The sequence below is a fragment of the Mixophyes fleayi genome, chromosome 1 (assembly GCF_038048845.1).
Source record: "Mixophyes fleayi isolate aMixFle1 chromosome 1, aMixFle1.hap1, whole genome shotgun sequence".
NCBI lineage: Eukaryota > Metazoa > Chordata > Amphibia > Anura > Limnodynastidae > Mixophyes > Mixophyes fleayi.
In genome coordinates this window covers 121,782,060-121,809,351 of record NC_134402.1, presented here as the reverse complement: position 1 = coordinate 121,809,351, position 27,292 = coordinate 121,782,060, and the positions used below count along the sequence as shown (strand labels likewise).

Here is a 27,292-nt window from a genome sequence, read left to right as displayed (position 1 = left end):
CCAACTTCTCTGCCACACCCTGCAAAGGACTACCAACATTCTGTTCTCCCTCAGAACTTTCGTCTGATATAACAATGGTATCTACGAGAAAAGGAAAAAAAAAAAGTTTAGCATTTACTTCTATATCTGTAATAAAGTTTAGTTCTCTTCCAACAGCAAGTATAGTTCCAATCTGCTCACCTTCTACACTGCTCGTAATAATTTATGTTGTGGTTCCTCTTGTTTCATCTCTGCAAAGGTGACCTTTACCTCCATAGGTTCTGTAAAACAGGCACCATTTTGGCTATTATACCGGTATATGTTTCTCACCAAAGCATTTAGTGTCCACATGTGACTTCTAATACCTTTGTTTAATACATTTTATTTTCTTCAAATTTGGTATCTATTTCTTCAGCTTTAATAAGTACGTGCTCAGCATTAACATTTTCGGTACCTATGCAGCACGTCATCGTGCATTCTTCTTTCTGGAAATAATACATTTTTAATATACTATATACTATTGTCAATTGTTTATCTACAAATTCATTTACAAGTCCTTCAAGCTGTCAAACTCACTTTTTTTAATGTTTTCATAAATTCGCATCAGTGTCCGTTGTTCTTTATTTTTTAGGTCTGACCAACGCTTCAGTACTTGAAATTTATTTCTTTTCTTTCCAAGTTTCTCCTTAATTTGTTTTTGTAATTGCTACATTATTAGTTCTGTTCTGGTATTAACTCTTCGGTATTTTCTCTTTTGGCAGTCATAGTCGTACTGGTCCAGTACTTTTACCATCATCTCCGCCTCTTTTTGGCTCATTGCCTTTGGTCTTTTCACGCCCATTAATTATATTTCTTCTTCTTCTCCATCTCCCTACACTACTTCTACAAACTTTTTCTCTACTTCTCGCACCCCCACCGACACCTGCTCCTCATCTGCCATCTTCTTATGTCCCTCGGCACCAGACAGGCTCCTCTGTAATTTTAGACATGGGCGTTCGTTTCAGTTGTGAACCAATCAATGAGTGCTACCTGCACAGAAGGGAGCATTGTAGGTGAAGACCATTTGTGTATAATAACCTCATGTTTGGTGAATATATCACTATATTTAACCCCCAGTGGTCCAAGAAATACGAATGGATACTATGAACGTTTTACACTTTACATCCATTGCCATACAAGGCAAGTTGTGATTATTAATTTTTTCTTGTACTAGTGACTAGTGTACTTATCGTCACAACTGCATAAATACATATTTTGTGAATGTTAATATGTGTATATGCAAAATACTTTGGTTATACTTATTTGTATTATTTATGATACACTAGCACTAGTACATAAAATTATACTGAAAATATTTTATAAATATAGTAGCATAAATTGTAGAATTTTTTTTGATATTATCAGTGGACAAAAGATAACCATGACTCTTTCTTTTTATTTTTAAACAGAACCTGAAAATGTCATATGACCGCAATGTGGAGCTCATGAGGGATTTCATTGAGACTTATAGGGCGCACCCCTGTTTGTGGAAAATCATATCAAAGGGATATTGTAAAAAAATGTTACGTAATGTGGCTATGCAAGAACTTGTGAAAGCATGCCTGCCACATTACCCTGGAGTAAACTTGGAATGGGGAAAGAGCAAAATACGGATCCTTCGGACTGTAGACAAAAAAGAACTAAATAAGGTTGAGGCCTCAAAAAAACCAGGGGCAGGTGCAGATGATGTTTATGTGCCAAAGCTGTGGTACTTCGACCTTCTGCACTTCATCCGTGAAAATGAAATTACACGGCACTCCACCTGCAGCCTGGATACGGACAGTAGTTCTGATGTGGTCAAAGTAGATGACACACCTACTAGTGGTACTGTAAGTAAAATATATTATGCTGTGCAACAGGTTTATTAAAGTAGAAATACATAACAATAACATTTGCACACATAACATGCTTATGCACAATTGTTACGTACACTCATTCTGCTATGACACAGCACCCTCCCAGTTAAAATATTGAAGGTTTGCCTCCCTGTTTAATTTTGCACCGGCACTTGTATTTCTAAGGTGGCACGACTCTAGAGATGTCCTCAACATTATTGTCCTCATACGTATGTGAACTGCTTGCACAGGAGGTTTTACGTCTTAGAAAGTTATGCAGAACACAACAGGACATCACCACTTTTTCTATCTTGTCCAAACGCAGATTAATAGCAGAATGGAAAATTCTAAATCTGTTACTGAGAATACCAAACGCATTTTCCATACTACAGTAGGGAGTAGATACAATCCCTCATTTGCCTCTTTGGATCATTATGCTTCTATCACTCTTTCTTATCTGTCCAATGTTTGGATCTGATCTAAAGATCTTGTGGATAAACTCTTCCACTGGTTTCCCAAATTTTGTCTTCTATAAAGTATGTAAAATTGCATCCACCATGTAGGTTTTCCATAATATGTTTCTTTGTTTTCAGTGATGTTTTTATGCATAATAAGCTTGTTTGTAAGTCTACTGAAGTACTATCAAACAAAAGCTTGGTTTTGCAATTGGCTGCACAGTCAGGAGCATTACTGGGACTAGCACTCAGTCAGCAGTGGAACAAAATTTTTCATGTACCACAGGATATGCCCAATATATCCAGGGAATGAAACTCTATTTGTGTTCAATCTCCACTTTTTCCTGAATTTGTGAGTGTTGAATTCTGGATAATATTAGGAGAGATGCACAGTAATCTACACTAATAGAAGAATCCCATTTCCACACTTCACCTAAAATATATTTTTCCCAAAACATGTTTCCCCAAATTAACATGATGAGTTTCCATAGAAGCCATTCCTCTACTGCAAGGATTTTTGTCCAGACATTGATATCTGTTTGTAAGGTAGGTTCAAACAGCCCTGTATCAGTTTCAAAAACAAACACTGAGGGGTGGATTCAATTCAGCGCAAGGTGTAGCTGAACATTGCCTTGAAAGCTGTGCCTATATCCAGCCATTACAGTAAGAAACTTCACTAATTTATCTGTGCACCTCTATGGGGTGCGAGAAAATATGACCGAAGATGTCTACCATAACATCAGCGCGATGTGCCTCAGCGGACGTTCCAGAGACACCTCGCATCAAATTGAGTCTTCCCCTGTTTTAGTTGAAAAGTGACACAGTATTGTTGAATTTGAACTGCTTCCATTAGTCAATACCATAACAAGGTATGTTGTAAAATTCACAATAGTAAACTTCCATGAACATGGCTTGGAACCCCCACAATTCTATTAGGTGAGGATAGATGTTTGGAAAAAAATACATTTTAACTTGATTTACCTACCTTTAAATATACTGCAATGCAGCAGTCAAATGGGTACACATGTTAAATTAGAACAAAAGGTAATACAATATAACAATTACTCATAACATTCCATTACTTACCAACATATATCGAAAAGTATATCTATAATTGCACACAGCCTAAAACCACTTTCTATTAAGGAAATTTATACTTTACAGAATTAAGCCTCATTAGTCTCAGTCTATTTATTGAAAAATGTGTTTTCAAAATAGAAAGTTTATTTAGGCTTTTTCAAATATGTTATTGCTCACTAAAACCTGACAACTAGCTTCATCAATAGTACTACCGTAAAAATAAATAGTAGTAATAATATGGAATATAAAATAAAAATAAATGTGTTTCTTCAACAAAGAAACGTCATATCCATAAACTAAGGAAGTATATTAGGGCCAACTCGACAAAAGTGACTAATTAGTTCCATTCTCTGTGGGGATATGCTCTTGTAATGCACATTTAAGGAGCCAAATCTAAAGCTGTGACTTTGATTTAAAGTCCAAAACTGAGTTTATCCAAGAATCTAATTCTACATTGAAATACCCTGGAATGTGTCACGACTGTTGTTATGAGCTAAGCACAAGTGATAATACCTATTTGCTCCAATCTAATTATCTGTAATAAACCAATAGTGGAACCAGATTTATAGCATAAGCATGACATGGAACCGAAAATTATCCATGTTTCAAAACAAATATATAAAGCTCATAGAGAAAATGTTGCTATATTCAATGTACTATAATTAGTTGTTCACAGGAAGTATTTCTTTCAATTCATAGCTGCAAATGTGCAGATCTTGCAGGATTTGCAGATCTTGAATCTCTGCTCTTGGGATATGTAGCTATAGAGAACTTAGGTATAAAATGCTCTGCTGGCCACAAATGTTTGGCACAGGAAAGCCAGCTGCGGACTATAGAATGTGCTGCCAGCACTGAGACAATCTGGCTTTATGAGACAGCCTGGGCATCAAAGGTCAGGAACTACTAATTTGTATCTGGCACTTTAGGCTTTGCAGACACCATTAAAGCTGATGTCTACTGAAGTTGAGAGTGTTTCCATCTATACTGTGTCATTGTCCTATTAAAAAGGCACACAGGCAACTTTACGGGCCTGATTAATTAAGGAACTTAAATTAAGAAGTTTCTTATTTCAGTCTCCTGGACAAAACCATGTTACAATGCAAGGGGGGAAAATTAGTTTTCTGTTTTGCACATAAGTTAAATACTGACTGTTTTTTCATGTAGCACACAAATACTATAGATAGCTTATTTGTACACTGAACTTTAAAGTTGATATTTGTGTGCTACATGAAAAAAACAGTCAGTATTTAACTTATGTGCAAAACAGAAAACTAATTTTCCCCCCTTGCATTGTAACATGGTTTTGTCCAGGAGACTGAAATAAGAAACGTCTTAATTTAAGTTACTTAATGAATCAGTCCCTACATCTTTATAATATTGTAAAAGCACTATGCTCCCAGAAATACTAGAATCTGGAAACCCTTTTCTCTAAATAACTGGCCCAAGGAGTTAAGTCCCACACAACATGGGATATTCAAGGGAAGAGTGGGTGGGAGGGAAGAGAGAGTGTGAAAGGGGAGTGGAGTTAGGGTCCCCTATTTTTGACCCTGCATTCGTGTTGCGCAACTGGCAAAATGTAAATGTTACATGAAAATATTGCGCTCTAGATCCTACACCCTCACAAATCAGTAGATCCCTGTCTCCTGTGCCTATTCCAGCCTCGACTAATCTCTCTCTCTCTCTCCTGGTATTGTTCTATCATTATTAAAGCAGGCAGTGATTACTCCTATTCTGAAAAACTAAATTCTGACCCAAACACTCTCTCAACATAATGTCCCATGTCCCAGCTCTGATGCCCATCCAAGTTTCTTGAGAATTACTTACACTGGCATCACACACTTTCTTTCCTTGCACAACCTATTGGACCCTCTTCCGTCAGGCTTTCGTTCCCAACACTCCCCAGAGAGGGCACTGACAAAGATTATCAATGATTTGATCACTGCTAAATCTAATGGTAATTACTTACTTCCAATTCTCCTGGATCTCTCTGCTGCATTTGACACTGTTGACCACTCTCTTCTCATACAAACGCTGCAGTCCCAGGGCTTGAGGACACTGTCCTATCCTTATTCTCATTCTACTAATCCTTCAGTGTAACCTTCTCAGGATTCACCTCTTATCCGCTTGTGTTATCAGTTGGAGTACCACAAGGCTTAGTCCTAGGTCCTCTGCTGTTCTCTATCAATGCCCCTCTCTTGGAAAAGGAATAAGATCTTTTGGATTTCAGTATCATCTCTAAGTGTATGATACCCAAATATAGCTATCCTCTTCGAATCTCTCACCATGGCCCACATTACTGACTGTATTTCTGTCATTTCATCTTGGATGAATCTTTCAAAAACTGAGCTAATCATTTTTCCACCAGTCAATAGAAGTTACCTACCTTACATTTCTATTTCTTTTTTCAACACGACAATAAATCCTACCCCAAAAGCTCCTTGTCTAGGTGGGTGTGATCCTTGACACAGAACTATCTTTTGCTACCCACATACAATCTATATCTAAATCCTGTTACCTGCATCTAAAAAACATTTCCACAATATGCACATATCTCACACAAGGCACTGCAAAAACTTTAATTAATGCACTCATCTCCCACATTGAATATTGCAATTCTATCCTTACTTGTCTTCCCCGAATCAGACTCTCACCGCTACAATCTATTTTGCACACAGCAGCTAAAATATTTTTGCAAATCATTCTTCCACTGTTGAGCCGCACTGTCAGTCTTTACATTGGTTGACTTTTTTTTTTTTACTGAATCCAATATAAAATACTTCTATTAACATACAAGGCTATCAACAAAAGTGCACCAACATACATTTCTTCACTTGTCTCAAAATATTTACCAACTCAATACCTTCATTTTGCACAAGATCTGTGTCTCTCATCCACACTCATTAACTGCTGCCATTCCTGGCTACAGTAATTTTTTTGGACTGCGCCCACTTTCAAGCGGTCTCTGAAAACCCATCTCTTCAAGCAAGCTTATAATATTCCTAAACCACTCTCTTAACCTCTCTAGGTTACCCTATTATCACGATTTACATAGTTCACAAAGACCACAACTCTCTGATACCCCTGACCAATATTGCTGTGTTACTGGATCATATAGCGCTCTAAGCACTTTTTCCTTTTATAATCTGGCTGGATCAATATGCAATATGTATCACTTAACCTCATGTATCAAACTCCCATTGTCCAATAGATTGTAAGCTTGCAAGCTTGACCCTCTTACGTCTCTGTCTGTCAATTTTGCCCAGTATTGCTTTATTACTGTGTTTTTTCCCCAGGCGTAATGTGCTACGGAATATACAGGCACTATTAAATTAAATGTTGCATTTGATGATGATGAGGATGATGATGATGATGATGATGGTCAGTAAGTATTTGCACCTGACCTATAACAGGTGTAAAAGATATGGCTCCTAACAGGTGTATTTTGGCAACATTAGAATGCCCCTTCCCTCCCCCGTTCCTGCCTCTCCAGATGCCAACAGGCACAAGTGCCAGAGTCTTGCAAATGTGCATAGGAACTTATTCGGGCAAGCACTTTCTGGGAATGCACAGAGCGATTCCATGCATGATATGTTTTGCAGATTGGTGAACGTACCACTCTGCATCAACCCCAAAATATCACTGTTATCATTTTATAACATAACATACATTTGTACCTTGTGTAATGGGCCATGACACTAATCTACCAGTTTTGTCTGTTTAAATCAACAATGTGGACATAAACCTCTGACAGCAAAAAAAACTCTGAATAATAAGTGAGCAAGAATAATAAATTAACATTAATGAAAAACATAAATAAAATGGGGAAAACTTTCCTACCATAGTTCTTTATCACTGTAAGAAAACTATACTAAGAGCAACATGTTGCATGTATGTTCTGGCACTTCTACAAGGCCACAGCCAGAATTCCCCCCTAATGTAGAAACAACTTTCTTTTCCTGTTGGGCTTATTTTTTGAATAAAACACAAAACATAATGAATGAAGGAAATACTGTAGGAAGTTACATGACATTTGAGAACAGCCAAGAGGCCAGTGTTTCCCTGTATACAATTACAGGAAGACATTGCTAAGTTTACAGCACGACTCAATCATGCATACATAACGATAATAATAAAAAATAAAAAAAAGAATGTATTGTCAAAGCTAAAGCAGGTATGACATGCAAAAATATTGATAAGAATATTAATTTTTCTAAACTACTTTAGAGGTTTTCAAACTTTTCATTAAAATTGTGTTTTTGCAAACACTTAACTATATATTTTTATTAGCAGTATGTCCTATTGAACATTAGTAAATGTACTAATTGCAATACACGGGATGTAAATGTTCAGTGATAAATGTTTATAAAAGATAAAATAATAATAACGGAAAGGTGGTCTTATGTTCAGTTGGCAAAATGGGTGGATATATTTATCTGCAAATGTATTTGCATAAATATGCATAGGTTACAATGTAAAGATATACAAGTATAGAGATCATGCCTCCATCATTACTTTTTTATTTTGATATATCTTTTAATATAATAATGATAAATTAACTTAGGATTGTTTATTAACCTAGGTGCAAAAACACACAAGGTTAGCAACACGAAGCAACCAATAAGCAATCAGCTTTGATTGGTCTAGTGAAAGCTATGTCTTATTGGTTGCTATGGGTTATGGATTTGTACTCTTGCTCCGTTAGTAAATATTTCATAAGATCTCTGTAGTTGAATCTTTGCCTCAGAGACCTGATTGCTCTTAAAGTAGAACAGCACATGAAACATCTTCTGCAAGGTGAATGGGCAGAAAAATGAAACAGACAAATGAGCTTATCTACTCATTTACTCCCAGAGCTTACATTTGGTGAGGGAAAAGTAGGCCATATTGTCCTGCACGTAACCTAAACGACAAAGGGTAAATGTATCAAGCTGCAAGTTTTCAGCATGTTTGAAAAGTTAAGATATAGCCTACAGCAACCAATCAGATTCTAATTTTCATTTTGTAGACTTTACTACATAAATGATAACTAGGGGCCTGATTCATTAAGGATCTTAACTTGAGAAACGTCTTATTTCAGTCTCCTGGACAAAACCATGTCACAATGCAAGGGGTGCAAATTAGTATTCTGTTTTACACATATGTTAAATACTGACTGTTTTTTCATGTAGCACACAAATACTTGATATCTTATTTGTACACTGAAATTTAAAGTTGATATTTGTGTGGTACCTGAAAAAACAGTCAGTATTTAACTTATGTGCAAAACAGAATACTAATTTGCACCCCTTGCACTATAACATGGTTTTGTCCAGGAGACTGAAATAAGAAGTTTCTCAAGTTGAGATGCTTAGTGAATCAGGCCCTAGAATCTGATTTGATGCTGTAGGCAACATCTCCACTTTTCAAACCCGCCAGAAACTTGCAGCTTGATACATTTCCCCGCCAAAAAATAGATATAATGTCAAATATTGAATCACTGCCTGAAAAATAATTGTAGCTCGATAAAGAGAAGGCTGGTATTTTTAAATATTTTTTTTTTACCTGTTTTCACAAAGGAAGAAAATACCAGGACATAGGTTGTGTAGCAAATATCATATGTTCAGAAGGAGGTGCATTTAGGCTTAAATAAGATTAAACCAGATAAAGATGGCAACTGTTCATGTGTGCTAAATTAAAGTTCAATAATTGATGGAATACTATTTCCTATGTTTATGGACTCCATCATAACCAGGTCAGTACAAGATAATATATCAGATTAATGCAGAGCAGAATATTAAAACTGGGTCATGAATTGGCAGACCATATGTTTGGGACTCTCGGAGCAGTCAGTGTGACTGCTTAAAGCACTCAAAAAGCTCTTGATTGGCTCTTGGCTGCAATTTCAAATGGAGAGACAGAGAGTCAGTAGGGGTAAATTCTTGATCTTTGATTTGGACAGTGTAGGGTAAGCACAGGACTGTGCATTGCAGATTTTAAACTTTCATACAGTGGGCAAAGACTTCAATTACAACATGAGACTTTTGATGTTCTGAGGACATATGGTTGTTATGCTGGTTTGAGACTCTATATGGTTGGCATAAACCTATATGTTGTGCATTTGCGTTGCATATGCTATATCGGTGTTTGGAATTCCGACAACCGGTATTACAGCAAAATAATGCCAATGGTATTAGTTCCAAAATGTATAACATGTAGACTTACTATTATGAAGACAGACCACATATCTGACAGGATTTATTGACGGCTGCTATACGTTCCGAAAGAAGGAAATGCCAGCAGTTCAAAATGATGTCACTTACAATGGAGATACAGAGATTTTAGTTTTTAAAGTAGCAATGCCGCTTTCATTTTTTGGGCAGTTAATTTTAACCCTAATCCTAACCCTAACCCTAATTCTAACCCTAACCCTAATCCTAACCTTAACACTTTGATTACTTTATATAGGCGGAGGGTCCTGGCATTGCCGCTTTAAAAATGAGTGTTTCCATTGTAAGTGACGTCATTTTAAAGTGCTGGCATTACCTTTTTTCGGAACGTATAGCAGCCCTCAATAAGTCCTATTGGAGATGTGGTCTATATTCATAATAGTAAGTCTACATTTTACATATTTCGGAATTAGTACCATCAGCATTATTTTGTAGTTATACCGGTTGTCGGAATTCCAACCACCGCTATAATGACTACCACCGGTGCATTTGGCTGTATATGAAGACACAATGGTGGCATGGAGCTATGTATGGTGAACATGGAACTGTAAATCGGGGCATACAGTTGTTACTATGGGACTGTATATGGCGAGTATGGAGATGTATACGTGAGTAAAAGACTTCTTTGTTGGCATGGGACTGTATGTGATGGGCATTGGCCTGCATAATATGTTTGACATGAGGCTATTCTTCACTGTACCATTCACCTTCCACAGCAAATGACACTTGTACAGGTCAGGGCAAAGCCATGGTTGTTTTAAAGATCTACTGGAATACCGTCTCATTTCACCTGCTGGAGCCAGTGAGTTCAACTCTCATTGTTGTTGCCAACTCTCTTCCTCCTTTGGTGATCCCTGTGGCCTCCTTGGTGGCAGTAGCTACTGCCACATCTTCTCAAAACTTGGGGAACAAATGTCCTGTCTGTACCCAGCATTGAGCATGATGGCAAATAAATATACACAGCAACAGGTGTGCGCGTGCAGCTCAAAATCAAAAGTCTTATGCAGAAGTAGAAAAGGATGGAAGGGAAGTTCAGTTAATACAAAAGGTGAAATACTGTCATGGTAAGCATTTATTTGTATTAAGATCCCCTCAATGTATAAATAAAGGATAATAATAATAATAATAATAATAATAATAATAATAATAATAATAATAATAATATACATCAACAGTAAGCTAATTGATTTAGTAATTTGCTTATGAGATTTATTATGGGGACATTACTTATGACAATTATAACATTTGTTACTTATCACTTATGACATTTACAATGGGAACATTACTTATGACAGCTATTACTGGGGCATTGAATGCTGGTGGTTTAAGATCTACAAGTGCCAGCATGCAAAAACACTCATGGACTGTCAGTGCTTGCTGGCACTTATACATTTTTGTGCTATATTTTGAGAGTTTTTCCCTGGTACCCACTAGTTAGGGGTTCCAGGAGGGGCTCAAGGCTACTCAGCATTAGGCTCTATGCGTGGTGCCCAACTCAGTAAAGGACCGGGATTGACTCACGAATGAAAGGAACAGAGCATTTAAAAAAAAAAAAAATAGATTCTGATTGAATTACATATATCTCATATATTTCTGAAGCATTATATGACTTACTTATAATTGTAATGTAATGTTAGCTGTCGTGCCAGCTAGGAATAGACTATTACAAGAGAACTTTTGCTGCAGATATGCAAGAAACACCTGGCTTGGTTCTCCCCTGCCCTGTCCTGATATAGCTGCCATCAGCCATCTTCATATATTGATCAAATACCTGAGAGCTTGATCAAATTATGTTTGTTTTTTTTAAAACTCTTTAGTTAAAGAGGAAACAACTGGAAAAATACAATCAACATATTGAACATAAGAGTATTAATATACAAGGTGTCTCCTCTATGTTTTATACATTATATCAATGGGGTATGGAGGAAGAGGGAGGGGGAGAGGGGGTGGGAAGGGGTGGGAGCGAGGTAGAAAGGCACAAATACTATGAACGATATTGCTAATATGTATACATGGAACATGGCTATGAAGAACTAAACCAAATGATTAAATAAGCGATTAAATAACAGACAGGTATTACTCACCAACAGCCTGGGGGATCCGGAGGCGGCCCAAGAACTATATTCCAACTGCGGGAGGGATAGCCGTATTGGATAGGCAACTATGGCTTTCTAGTGAATACCATGGGGCCCACACCTTGTCGAAATTATGTGATTTATCATGGAGGTAGTATGTTACACTCTTCATGCTTCCGACATGCCAAAATCAAATTATGTTTTTAATTTTTCATTTGTCATCCTGAACAGAATTAGTAATTCATTTTTCATCTGTGAGAGACTGCTCTTGAGTGGCTGCCCACCTTTATCTGGGCGGCTTACCGGACATGAACTCATTGAGAGACAGGAGCTCTTTGGGAGCAGTCCCCTTCTTCCTTTTTTTTTGTATGTTGTGCCATATGGATTATGTCAGATCAAGTCAAGAAGAAGATTCCAAATAAGCATTTAGTATGGGTACTGCACTACAGAAAATATTATGGTCATAATTATATTACAAAAAATGATAGAGTCAACATATTTGTATATTTCTATTTATAAAGGGGCACACATATATTTCTATTGATGTGGTGCAGGCAGGGGCAGACTGGCTATCTGGCACCTCTGGCAAATGTCAGAAGGGCCGGTGGCTAGACCAGGACCTGAAAGCTAATTTGGCCGGCCTTAGCCTATTAGAGGCCGGTTGTTTTATAGTGGGGGGTAAGGCTGGTCGCTGTAATGTGGGGGGTAAGAGTGGTCGCTGGAATGTAGGGCTAATGCTGGACGCTGGAATGTGCGGCTAATGCTAGTCTCTGGAATGTGGGGGTATTGCTGGTCGCTGCAATGTGGAGATAATGCTGGTCGCTGTACTGTGGGGCTCATGCTGGTCACTGTAATGTAGGGGTAATGCTGTCACTGTAATGTGGAAGGTGATGCTGGTCCCTGTAATGTAGGGGTAATGCTGCTCGCTGTAATGTAGGGGTAATGCTGGTTGCTGTAATGTGGGATTAATGCTGGTTGCTATAATTTGGAGCTAATGCTGGTCGCTGTAATGTAGGGGTAATGTGGGTTGCTGTAATATGGAGTAAATCGGGTTGCTGTATAGTGGGGGTAATTTTGGTTGCTGTAATGTGGGGGTAATATGGGGATGCTGTAATGTTGGGGTTCGTGATTGATGTAATGTGGGCGTTTTGATGTTAAGTGTAGGGGTATTACTGATTGCTGTTATGTGGGTGTGTATTGATGTAGTATGTGGGCGTGTGTGTGTGTGTGTGTGGGGGGGTGTTATTTGCTCCTGTAATTTTGGTATTAATAATGAATTGTCATGGTATTTATTAATGTAATGGGGGTGCTAACAATGTAATATTGGGGTCGTTAGGAGAAATATTTGTTAAATGTGAATGCTATTGATTTAATCTTGGAGCTGGTTAAGATGCCTAGACTGTTTATTAGCTGTGCAGCCTTCCAGAAGGTGAACAGTATCTAATTATTTTCCAAACAGGGCCCTAGCTTTCCAGGATCTGGCCAAGCAGTAACTGAACGAAGTAGGGGATGGGGGAATGGGGTCTTAATATAATGTGTGAGGTAGGCTATTAATGGTGGGTGCTATTTATAATTTATTTGTGGGGTAATGGTGGGTCTATTCAATTTAATAATGGGGCCTATTCATTTAAGGCAAGGTAAAGGGACCTTTACTTTAATGCTGGAGTTTGGGGTTATTAATTGAATATGGGGTTGAGTTTTGGGAGGAGGGCTATTTATTAAATGTGAATATGAATTATTTAATGGTTGTGGGAAATGGTTATATTAAACGTAAATGCTATTTCATTTAATGTTGGTGCTGGTTGGAGGTAAATAGGTCTATTTATTAAATGTGAACGCTATTAATTTAATGTCAGGGCTGGTTGGAGGGAAATAGATCTATTTATCAAATGTGAGTACTATTATTTTAATGTTGAATCTGGAGGGAAGCCTAATTATAAAATGTGGGTGCTATTGATTTAATGCTGGGGTTGGTTGGAGTTTTCAAAAGTTCATGTACCTATTTTTTCCAAATAGGGCCCCCAACATTCCAGGATTCAGAAAGCAGCAACTGATCTAAAGACATCAGCAGCCACCGATAGTGAAAGTGACAAGAACTGGCAGGAGAGAGCAGGACAGTCTGTCAACTGTCCTGAGTCTGGTGGGGAAGTCCTGAATTTGGGTGACTGTCACTATATGTGCACCTAATAGTAGTGCATGCAGTATTGCCTGTGTACTGTATTTGTCTAAAATGATAACCATGAGACATCAGAGGACCCCCCTTTCTTAAGTACCCCAGACCCCCAAGAGCCTTAATCCAGCTCTGGGCCAGGGTGTCAGATTGACATCCAGTGCTCTGCTCCATTCCTTTTGCTTGCAAAAACATCAGTGTTTTGTTTTTTTTTAAAGCAAAAGGGTTTTTCGCACTTTTATAAATCAGCCCCTGTGTTCAGTACTGTAACAGAACAATACTATATAATCTATTGCTATAGTATAATATAAATATATACCCCATTATATTCAGCCAAGTATGTAAAGAAAAAGGTGCTGTAGGGGAAGGAACATATTAAATAAAATGCAATATAAAGAAAGCTTTGTTTTTTGTTGAATTATTTTTTCTCATTATTTACATTTATCATGTATAATAATAAAGTACCGCTGGTTAAGCAACAATAAAAAAAGGTTATTTTTTTAAAAAAACTTTATGGTATTATGTATTTTACTGGTGACCCAGGTGCTTTGCACAACAAGGGAAATGATCTGGTGGGCAGAAGACTGAGCGTAATCAGGGCTGGATTAACCATAGGGCTAACTGGGCTACAGCCCAGGGGCCTATGGCATCCAGGGGGCCCTTGAAAGTGCTCAGCAGCAGTATTGATCGGTCGGGGGCAGGGGCGCCCCCGGCGCGATCAGTGCTGCTGAGCACTTTCACTGCGGTCCTTCTCCGGCGCGCTGTAGTCTCCTTACTGAGAAGATCTCGTGAGTCTCACTCTCACGAGATCTCCTCAGTAAAGAGCGCACAGCGCGCCGGAGAAGGAGGTAAGTGCCGGGGGGTAGGCGCTGGCAGCTCGGATCACGAGGGGGGCGTGGGCAGCTCGGATCACGGGGGGGGCCTTCACGGGGGAATGGAGGCCCCTTTGGCCCAGGGGCCTCCATTCCCTTAATCCGACCCTGAGCGTTATAAATAAGTTTGTGCCGATGCCTCAGGTTGCACTGCACCAGCATTGCCACATCAGCGTGCAACAATATAATGCATGGAGCTCACAACAGGTGGGTCTGTGTGTTTTAAATGCCAGGTATGATTATTACTCCCAGTCCGGCCCTGGGTGCACACTTATATATATTTATATTATTAAGGAAGCACACTTATATATTGCTATTAATGTGGTGCACATGTATATATTTATATTAATAAGGAGGCACACTTATATATTTCTATTAATGTGGGGCACATATATTTCTATTAATAAGGGGGACACACATATATTTCCATTAATAAGAGGGCACAGCATTGGACTGGCATCTCTGGGTGTGGGGGCTCAATCAGTTAGTCACCTAGATCACCCGGTCCAATGCTGAGTAGTACATTCTTTATTGTTTTATTTATACCTACACAATCTGACGGTCAAGATATCTCAAACAGCATGCGGTTTGAGCTATCTCACCATACAAAACCATTTGGATTTGTGGAGTTTTTCAAACCTCAGCTTGATAGTGTTGTATATGTGGACTAGCTTATAGTTCTGCGGAGGTAGACATTATCAGCATGTTCAAGAGATGTATTTATATATCATGCCAACTCTCATCTTTTATGATGTGCATGAGCTCAGAAGTAAACAGTTCAGCGGTTGCTGTTCCTAATCTATCCAAGTGGTCAGTGTGTTTATTTATAACTACATACAGTACACTAAAGATAGATTCAAGAATTTGTATTCTTTCCATGAACAAAAGTCCGGACTGTGATATCTAATGGATACTTAATGTGATGTTTATTCAATGAATTGGGCTTTAGTAAATCTGACCTTTTTAAGACCACCAACAAAATCACTGAAACAACATTGGATTTAACATACAGTACTTGCACTTTAACAATATGTTGATTTATAGGCAAAATTACACCTGAAAATCAGTAAGAAATTGAGTTCTTAAGTTCTTGCAAGAACAATATATTTTTTGGGACACAGTTATGAATAATTGAAAATGTGTATTGACGTAACATTATTAACAACAGCATACTGTTTGCCCTGTATTTGTTGTTTGAATAATTCTTTTTTATAGCCAAAATGTGAACGCTTAATGTAATCTATCCTAGGAAAAATGAATGAAGCATGAACTACATGTCTTTGTAGTCAGGCCCGGTGCTAGGATCCCCGGCGCCCTAGGCGCAATTTTGAAATCCGCCCCCTCCCCCTCAAATAAATCCGCCACCCACCCCCAAAATATCCGCCCCCAGGACTTTCCTTACGTTAAACTCCATAACGCTGCTCCTCTCTGCAGGGTCCCGTCCCTCACTGACTGACACTGTCGGGCCCTGATGATGTCACGCCCGACAGTCAGTGAGGGGAGGGGGAGTGAGGGGGAGTGAGGGGAAGTGAAGGAGACGGAGGTGTGCCCGCCCCATCAGCTGTTGGAGGGGGCCGTTGCGGCGATGGTGATCCATAGCTGTGCGGCGGCCGTGGAAGGTATGCCCGCGGTCGCCGCACAGTTTTACAATATAAAGTATATCTGCTTTTTAATCCTGTGGCGCCCTTCAGAGCCCGGCGCCCTAGGCAACTGCCTAACGTTGCCTAATGGGAGCACCGGGCCTGTTTGTGGTACTTACAGATCAATGGACAAATGTCCATTCATAAAGCCATTTTTACAGAAGCATTACAACAGGAGAAAATAGGCACACAGCAGACCATATCTGTAGTACCATACTGCATATTAAGTCCTTGAAAATATAGGTTTTGCTTTGCTAACTAACAATGCAAGTAATTTGAAAGCAGCATGGGAGATTATAATGGACAAATATCCACTTATTACAGCAATAAAATGCTTAACAGTTGATGTTTTCACATAATAATAAGTTTGCCATTTAATATCCCTTCTTACCAAGCTATTAATAATAAAGGACACAAAACAGAGGCAAATGAAGGAATTTATTAACATACAGACATTGTATGGTGGAGGCGAAAACAATAAGCAGTGCAGCTAGGACCAATGCGTCTTATATCACATTGAGGGTCATTTACCTTCTCAATATCAATAAATGGGGAACTATTTCACCCGGGTGCACCCTTATTTTTAAACCTGGGTATCCTCTATCCAATGCACTTGTGAATCTACGTTCCTTCTGGGCTGACAGAACACAACCAACAAACCCGCCACCGGGGCGGTGCCTGTACTGAAACCAAAGCCTGAAGGGAGGCGGGTTCTGTGATTGCATAAATTAAGCTAATATGCGCCCACCAAGCATAGGTCGCTGACTGCTCAATGTTTTCTGACAATGCCTGGCTCCCTCAAGAACCAAGGCCAGCTACCATACCTAGCAAACAAACATGCTAAACTCCCTTAATTCTGCCCAACTAACAAACCTATACCTTTCCTAGCAAAGTAAACTCCATCTAACCTATAAATACGAGCACAATAGAACTTAATTAAAGGCCACCACAGAACTCACTTTCCTATGCATCTTTTCAACCAACCTCCCATCAGGAAAATTCCTCCACACCCTCCGGTGAACTATATCGGACCAGCATACGACTAAGTCAGGCCATAAGGAACATAACCAAGCTGTCACGAGCCGTAGCGGTGCGCTGCATCCTGGCGTGATCTAGCAGCCGTGCGCATGCTCTAATTTCTATGCTCTGTTTTTATGCTTTGGGATTATCCTTGTTGCATGGATGTAGGAGGGTGTAGGAACATCCTCCAACTCCAGGGGGAGCTCTCATATGATTTAAACTGGTTCATTTATATTTTTATACATGCTTCCTGGTATGTTATTACCTATGCTAGTTCTAGCTAGTAATTAATTAGCTGCCTCCTGAGGCTGATTGTCAGCCCTGTCCTCCTCTGTCCTAATTGGCTCTTAGTACTATTTAAGGCAGTGAGGTCTGAGCTTCACTGCCTGCTACTTTGTCCCTGTGTTTGGTGTTTAACCTGAGATTGATTACCCGTGTATGACCCTTGCCTGTTCCTGGACTCTGAATCTGTGCTTCTGACCCTGATCTATTGCCTGAACCCGGATTCTGAACCTCTGCCAGTGACCCTGATGTAACACCTGTCCCTGGATCCTGAACCTGTGCCTGTGACCTTGACTTTTCTGCGTATACCTGACATTTCCTCTGCTGCCCTGCCCAGTCCGCTGACATCTGGCCTGTCGCTACTCTGTGTGCAACCTCCTATACCTGTGCACTCCTGTGTAAGCATAAACTCATACTACTCTGAGCATAAGACCTGGGGGCATCTGAGTACCTGTGAGCACAACCAGTCTCTACGGGAAAGGCGACTGCTAAAGGTGAAGACCTCTTCTACCTGTTCTATGAGTTTAGGACGCACTGGTGGCCATAACACCCAACAGTCAATCAGGCCCACGTCAGAGGAAAAATCAGGTAAAATTCCTTTGCGCCCTTGCTTCAAAAACCAACAAGTGACCAAAACCCTGCACCTCCCCCAGACAGAAAGAGAAGAAAAATCAGAACAGAAAATCAGGACAACAGAGAAGGCTGCACATACCTCTTAAAAACTTTTGACTTCTACCTTCCGAACTGCTAGATGCATTGCATTGACTCGACATCTACAGCTGCAGATATGGCCTCCCCTATCCAAAATAAATGCATGCCAATAAACCTGCTAGCCATCCCCATTAAGTCTACGTCTGCTTAAAAACAACCGTAAACTGGGGTAGACGACAAGTACACTACATGGATCATATGAATATATTTAAACACATCCATGTACTTGTGAGGCCTGTGAGCCTTCAACTGGCCAAATACCATCACAGTGCTCCCAAGCCATACTTCGCGACAAAATGCTTAAGCAAAACTTTTACAAGCTTGTTGGGACACGCACCGGAATCCTCGCTAGAACTGCAGCAATTGAAGGATTCAGGTATAACATCATCAACAGAAATCAAGTCATCCTCACCCATCCGATCGGAGTCATCCTCGGAGCTGGAAGTAGCAGCCAGTTCTAAGGCTACATATGACAAACCAGTAATGTCCCTTCAGTCAACTGATAATGTACTGTGGAAACACCTAATGGAAGAGTAGAGTAAGCACTACCAACAGGGAACACAGTAATATCACCATTTAACAACAAGGAAAGGGCCAGGCTGAAAGTGGAGCTCCTAGGTAAGAAGGGCCTCTGGAACCCAAAGGCAGCCATTGCTGGTAGGGAGGTGCAGGGCTCACAAATGGTGGGAAGTACAGTGGAAATGATGCAAAAGGGGGTCGTAGCTTATGGGAACGGCTAAGGTTGGGAAAGTGGTCCTATGTGGGGCGCAAAAGCACCGGGTGGAAACAGCCAAGCACTTGCCTGGCCGCCAGTAAAGGCAGGACCTCCAAAATGGGATGGTAAGGCCAAAAAACTATGCCCAGGGAGGAGAGTACAAGGAGGGGTGCCCCTGAGCCCAGCTAGGACACTGTCCATGATCTGTAGAAGCAGCGCGGTGGCACGTGCAGAGTCTGTTCCAAAAAGATCCTAAAGGGCAGAGTGGAGAAGGAGTCCCTCCTTCTGGGCCTACCTTGCCCATCAACAATGTCCAAAATTGCGGGAGGGGGTGGTGTAACTGCTTGACAAATATACGTGGCTGGGTAGCAGAGGGGCTGCCCCTTTGAAATACTATGCAGGGCTGGGGAAGCAGGGGGGGCCTACTCTATGACTTCCAGCCCTATTACTTTGCAACACTAACACTACTGGCCATTTAAAGTTACTTGAAGCGGCGGGGGGGAGCACCTTCAGCCGCATGGGAGGCAGCTGGGATAGGGCCTTCAGCCCATCATGTGCACCGGGCTGAAGGAAAACCTTTCACCTCAGACACCACTCATTTGCCTGGAGGCAGAGTGGTGGTCACAAAGAGGAGATCCAGCCAGGTAGGCAATAAGCTGAAGGGGCAGCCTAATGCGGAGGTCACGTCTGGGAGGTGTTGCTAGGGCTCATCATCAGACCAATGCTGGCACTAGGGACCTACAAGGAAAACTGGGCAACGGAGATGGTTGTGGTGGGGGTTGGGGGGGGTGTAGCGGCAAGGACGGGCAGCGGGCTGGGATGGAAGTGGAAGGAAGAAGCAAAATGAAGAAAGAAGGAGTCAGAGAAACAAAAGACAAGAAAATAAGTAAGCAGAAAAAAGGGCAGGAGACAGGAGAATAGACAGAAGAAAGAAACAAAAAACAAAAAAGACACTGTCAGTGGACTAGGGAAGTTGCAGTGCACTTAAACTTCAACAGTCCTACAGACTAATAGAACCAGCCAGGGAAATTTATTATGTGGCCATAGTGACCTCCCACAGTGGCACAACATAGGTGTACACAAGGCACACTTTACCTGTCCACTTTAACTCCTTTAGAGAGAGGACACATAAAGTTACACACCTTAGCTTTTAACTTCCCTCTGGCTCAATCATTCCTCAGTTACAATTGAATGTGAATGCCAAGAAATAAACCTGATTTAGAGAATAACAAATAAAATAATCAAACATATAAAATATACTAACAATGTAGCTATTATAGTCTTTAAGAAAATACAGGAAATATAGAGTACAAAGAATAAAATAATGATGCACAAACTTTGCAGTTAAACTAGATGTAGTGAAGTGGGAATTTCATTTGACCATTAGCAAAAAACAAGCAGGTTTTTAAGAAAGGGTAACAGGTGAGGGATGTAAAGTGACCAGAAGCCTATGCCTGAGAGTGACTTCTGGGTTCATCTGCAGAACTTTCTGAAGATTCTAAAGCCAATTTATTCAGCAATAAAAACAGATGGAAATAATTTTGTGTTCAATCAGTTAATACTACTGGAAACCTCCTGAATCCAAGATTCAAAGGAATTTTGTTTAGTTATGATAAAATTAAATTACTACCACATTTCACTTTATCACAAACAAGCATCACACTTAGGACTTGATTTTGGAAAGGTCTACAGGTGCTTGGTCCAGGCAGGGCCGGTGCTAGGGTTCTCAGCGCCCTAGGCAAAATTTCAAGATACCGCCCACCCCTGGCGAACACACTAAATACGTGCCTCACAGACCCTTACCTACTCGACTGTGTGCATTTGTGTTTAAAAAAATAAATAAAAAATAAGCCTTACCTTCTCCAGCGGTCCAGATGCCGTGATGTTTGATGCAGAACGCTGTCCAGACCCCACTGCAGACACAGGATTTCTGGAGGGGAGGTATCCAGGTGTTAGGTTTCGGAACACCTGCATCACACCACTGCACTCCCCTCTGAATCACACCACTGGACCCCCTCTTCATCACTTGCAAACTATGGTGTAGAAATTGTACCCCATAGATTGCAAGTCAAATATAGACCATGAGGTGCCAATCAAATAGTCGTTTTCTCCACCATAGTTTGAAATTCAAATATAGAGCAGGAGGTGGCAAATAGTCATTTTTATGTTGTAGAAAAACTACTATTTGCCACCTCATGCTCTATATTTGACTTGCAAAGTATGGGAGAGAAAATGACTTTTATTGGCACCTTACGCTCTATTTTTGACTTGCAGCAAGTCAAATATAGAGCATGAGGTGCAATAAAATAATTATTTTATCCACCATAGTTTTTAAATCAAACATAAGGCATAAAGTGCAAAATAATCAAATCCCACCCCCAACATTTTTTTTTACTCCACACTTGGCCTTTGGGTACCCCATTTTTTAGAAAATAAAATTAATAATACAAAAAAAATAATAATTATATATACTTACCGTTTTGGATCCTGAAGGCTGGTCAGATGCAGGGAGGCTCTTCTTTAATGGCTGCCCACCACTCCTCGCCTTCTTTACAACAAAGGAGAGGGATGGAGCAGCCTGTGCATGCTGGGAAGGGAGGGGGGTGTTGGGTAGTAAACTTTATTCACACTGTCTGTCAGTGACAAACAGTGTGATAATGCAGCACAGCACAGGCGCCGCCGGGTAAAGACATGTCACCTGATCACTGACATCAGTGATCAGGTGTGCGATGCACCGGGCAGCCCGGGTGCATTGGAATTGACAGTGGCTGGGGACGTTGACAAAACAGCAGTGGCACCCCACCGCCGCTGCACTTCTCTTCCACTTCTCTCCGCTGACTAGATTTTCAAATCTAGTCAGCGGCAGCGGCGCCCTGCAGGTCCCGGCGAGTTAGGCATTTGCCTAAGGTTGCCTAATGGGAGCGCCGGGCCTGGGTCCAGGAATTCAGTATGGGACCCTGAGAACTATATTCCTCCAAGACCTTTGTACAATGCAGCCTCAGATGCTTCTTGCTTCTCACTAGCTTTTGCTACCTCCATCTTCTGCACCATGTGAAAAAATTGGGTATATGTTTGGAAATACCCATACAACAGCAATGGATAGACCAACATGTGAAAAAGTATACAAGCTAACTTGTCTACCTCAGTTTTCAATTAATGAAGTTGAAAAATCAGAAGAAGCAGAAACTACAACAATGTTGACAAAGATTTTGGGCCTGATTCATTACTGATCTTATCTGCCATTTTTTGAGGATCTTAAGAAAATCTTCTCTGAGCATGCCCAGAAAAGGGAGATAAGAAGGAAAATCCACTGTATAACTTACGATTTTTAAACTTAAGATGAAAATCCTTCTTAGCTGCACTTAAGAAGTTCTCTGACCACTTAGGAAAAAAGCTTTGGGAATGGGAGGGGAGTGGGCAGAGACCCGTGCGAAGTTAAGAAAAGTTGGCGTTATTAGTACTGACTTAAGAAGAGTAGGCGTTACCTCCGTATCTGCTGGATAGTTAAGAAGAAAAGCTGCGAGTTTTATTTTAACTTCTTGCTTAAACTTATGGAAGCTCAGGGTCATGTTTAAGTCCAAAGAAGCTAGAGCAGTAGCGCTGAATAACAACACTTAATTGTTCAGAAAGCATTGTTCATTTAAAACACTCACAACTAAATATGCACAACATAGATCTTAATACACTTCACCAAGTTTTTTTTTTTTTTTTATTTATTTTTTATTTATGTCAAACATTACATATTGTGTACTTTTTTTTAAAAGCAACCTTATTTTTATTACAACCACAGCTATAATAAATTGCAATGTAATGTGGTTGATGTATCTAACAGTTACTTGCTGATATTTGTAAAAAAAACGGTTAACAATACGTTAATAATAATATGAAAGACAACAGCTTAATTTGTTAAAATTGTTCGGATAAATTGTGCAAACTTAAACCAAGCATACTCTTGCATAAGGGACACATAGGAAATCCACACAAACATGGGAAGGATATATAAATTCCAGAGAGATAAGGGTGTTGGTGAGGATTCAAACTCAGGTCTCCACTGTTGAAAGGTGGATTGTCCAACCACTACGCCAACATGCAAGCAAAAACAATATGTGAATGATATAGAGTAGAACTAAAAGCTGAACATGAACTTCTCTCATAACAAGCTTTTTTTCTTTTAAATTTTTTTAATAATGTGAATAATTATACATTGAAATATTATAGCTCTAAATCCTTGGTATGTGCACAGTTTAAAAATTTGGATATGGAAATTCATTCATGTATAATATAATAATAATAATTGGTCTTAAAATTGTATGTCATTTTTTTGGGCACTTTTTTTTTTTGCTTTTATCTGTGAATATTTCCTATGTCTTTGGAATCAAGTTATTTTGAACAACTGCTTTTCTGTGTTGTAGCTGCACACAATTTTCAACATTCAAATTAGCCATATTCCACAAAATAGGCCATGAATCGAACTCATGAACCCACTGATGAAAATTGGATTGCCTAACCACTAACCGAACCTGCAAGTGGAAACAGTAAGTGCATAAAATAGACTAGAAGGAAAAGCTGAGCATCAACGTCTCTCATAACAAACAGTTTTACTTTAATAATTTTAAATAATGTAACAATCAATCAATTATATTATTATTATTATCAATCCTATAAAGAAATATTAGAGCCCTAAATCCTTGGTAAATGCACAGTTTAAATATTTGGCTATGGAAATTCACAACACAAAACATGCATTACTGCCAACATGAAGGTTTAAGGATAAACAATAAAGAATTACACACACACACATTCTCTCGTTCTCCAGCATGAAAAATGTATCATCGGAAATTTTAAAATGTAAATAAACATGGATGCAGATGTAACGGCTAATAATTCGCAATCGTAAATATGTACGATACTCTATAGTCAACGAAAACACCCAAATCTTATACTAGTGTACTCTTCTATAAGTTGGAGTAAATCCACAGAAACTTGGGGATATACAAAGTCCACACAGATACAGGCATGATTCTGGATTCAAACTCATGACCCGGCTGTTGGTAGCTCATTTCTCTAACCAGTAAGGCATACTTCATATTGAAAAAACATACAACATGATAAAGGCACTAGTGGCATCCTAAAGTGTTAATGACCATAATTAAATGAACAATTGCATTCAGCTTTTTAGTAACAGACATAAAGGATCATGTTTTGCAATGTAGAATCTGTTTTTAACACACTTTTTAAAATTTATGACATCCTAAAAATACAATTGTTTGGGGATGATAGTCTGTTTCATTTTTATAAACATATATCAATGCATGCACCAAATAGTTTGGACTTAAACAAATGTTTACCTTTGAAATCTGCAAATTTGAATTTGTGCTGTAAGGGTTGTCTCTGCCTCTGCGGAGAATATCAGATGTGACTTTTATAGCAATAGAAACATAAAAGGTTGCGCTGTTGGTCGGCACAAAGTATATTAATTAGTACCAGAGGTATTGTTGTGAGATACAGAAAAAAGGCACTAGTTTAAATGTATATGAAGATGTTTTATAATCAGCCTCAAAATTATGGCATATAGTATACAAAAGCTTCAACATTACATAGAAAATACAACAAGTTAAGGTATAATACAGTCCTAACTAAAATGAGAACAACCGCGGCTGTAAATTAAAAATCAATAGAACAACTGAATGCGCTACAAATATAGAGTGTGGCCATTACTCATATTCTGATTCTTTAGTATGGAAGCACATCCAAAAATAGCACATGAGAAGTGCAAAAAATCTCAGTCCATCACAGACGTGATATGGTTCAATAATATCCACGGATATAGACTCCTCCTCCAATGATAAATAATTAAAGAGGGTTAATCACCCTATCATCTGAATCATAAAAATCCGTATCGGTAACCTTGGAATTTTCACGGTCTGTATTAGTATCGCTCCCTTCTCACATATCCGGACAAACTTCACACAGAACTCACAAATAGCATATAGTTCCAGTGGTGTAATCTTTTCACCACCTACTCAAGCGTGGTCAACGCAACAATGCTGCAGAGTTAGTGGCTAAGTAAGGTGTATACTTATCGTATATGCCGGCAGTGGTATTCGGAGCCTGACAGGCCAATTGAGTAAAGATCAAAACAGGTATTTCTCCCGTAACGGAAAACCGATAGTAAGATTCAGAGTCAGGAGGCACTTGAACATCCGGATCTAAACTCACAGAAACCCCGCTGACGCGTTTCGTGCCCGTACAAGGCACTTTCTCAAAGCTTTTATAGCAATAGCACTTAGAAAAATAATGATGAAGCTTGATTGTTAGAGCCTTGTTTAAAATAGACCAAAAAAACGCTTTCATTGATGTACTACCAGGCCTAACGCAGACATGTCTGCCTCACCTGAAACATATTTAGTAATTAATAATAGTCTGTTATTCATATCTAACTCACTATGTGAATTTTCTTTTCTACCCAGGTAAAGTGCATAAACTATGTGTTGTGTAATTATTGTTTTTAAGGCAATGATTTGTCAATGTTTTCTAATGGAGATACCTTACATTCTCTTTCATTTTGAGGATAAGTGAGAAACCAACACCATTTTAGGAAAGCGCTAAATGTTTGTAATTTATTCCAACAGACCTTATCACCCAGCTGTCAGCTAGAGCACAAAGTAGATGTGGCAAAGATCATTTCATGAAGGAAGAAAAAGATATGAAGGAGTTGCCTTTTCAAGCATGTATGTATGTATCTATAGTGAACAATGTTATTCCTTTTAGGTTATTGGGGGACCTGCGTTACAGTTAAGGCAACAAATAGTAGATTTTACAGCTTGAAAATACAGGTGTGTACAAAGTATACAGTCAACTAATATTTTGTTTCTAAATAGCCTAAGGTTGATTGCTTTGTCTCTTATATTTTAAGCAGATAAAGAAAATGGGCATTATGGGTTCCAGCATGACCTGCCTTTGAACACCTATAACCAATGGGATTAAACCAACATGCATTTGTTTATATATATTTTTTGTATTTTTACAAAGGAGCTTGCATTTCCAGTTTGTTTTCATGTAGTGTTTCATTTAATTACTAAAATTGTTTACAAATAAATAATATTTATTTTTGCAATACTCATTCTCCTGTAACTCTTTGCTGCTTTTAACACTGTTGAACACCCTCTTCTCCTACTCATTCTTGACTCCATTGGCCATCTAGACACAGTTCTCCCTGGGTCACTTCCTACCTCTCTAACTGCTCCTGTAGTGTACACACCTTTGGCACATTCTTCCTTCCACTCTCTATTGAGGTCTCACAAGACTCCTTTTTTTTTTTGCTAAATGTTGTACTTTAATATTGTACATCTCTTGGGGTACTAATTTGTTCAATTAGCCTCCAATACCACCTCCACGCGGAGGACACCCAAATATACATTGCTTTCCCGGACTTATTTCTTTCAGCACTATCTGTTTTAAACCACAGTCTTTCTGTATTTGCCCCATGGATGTCACAACGTTAGCTAAAGCAAATCATGTTCTAGACAGAGCTCATTCTTGTCCCTCATGCCAGAGTCACCAAGTGGCCTCCAATCTCACTCACTGTCATTTTACACCACTGTACCCTCTGTGTTGCCTAAAATTGAATTCCTCAGTAAGTTTGAGGAGGACTGGAGTACCAGATTTATGAGGAAGGGTCCAAAAATGTATTACTTTGAACCTTACCAAAACCATATCACAAGTTATGTTTGAAATTAGACACATGGTTTAAACCATAAGTAAATTACTGTCTGCTTTTTGTGGTAGTAACCTGAAAATGTTACACTTTATTTCTACACTTACATTTACAACGCAGCTAGGAGAAAAATTATCACACTTACAAATCTAATGCCTGTTATCAGGTGCCTGAAATTACAGGTTTCTATTATAAAGTGCCAGTAATTGTGAATAGCACGGTACATTTCCCATCTATCCGCCCCCTCTGTGCTACGATACAATGAGTGAATGACAGGCAGATATTTTGCACACAGGTGTAGAAAAGATCCGCGAGTGACATGAGCTTGCCCACACGTGTTCTGAGAACCAATCACAGAGCAGAATACAGAGACAAAATGGACAGAATGCCCGCAGGCAGGTATATCTTCAACAAGATAAAATTGCGGGCATACCAGAGGGTGCGACTACATTTGGAGGAGATTCCACAGCAGGCGCTCCATCGTCCAACTGCAGAG

The 27,292-nt window shown here is 39.4% G+C and overlaps 1 long non-coding RNA gene across 1 annotated transcript; it reads right to left on the bottom strand.

Annotated features, from left to right (window-relative positions):
- On the bottom strand, positions 1 to 27,292 carry LOC142105714 (uncharacterized). The gene is made up of 3 exons (XR_012679717.1): positions 27,230 to 27,292; positions 181 to 260; positions 1 to 81 (listed from the first exon to the last, which is right to left on the bottom strand). It is a non-coding gene; the product is annotated as an uncharacterized LOC142105714 (long non-coding RNA).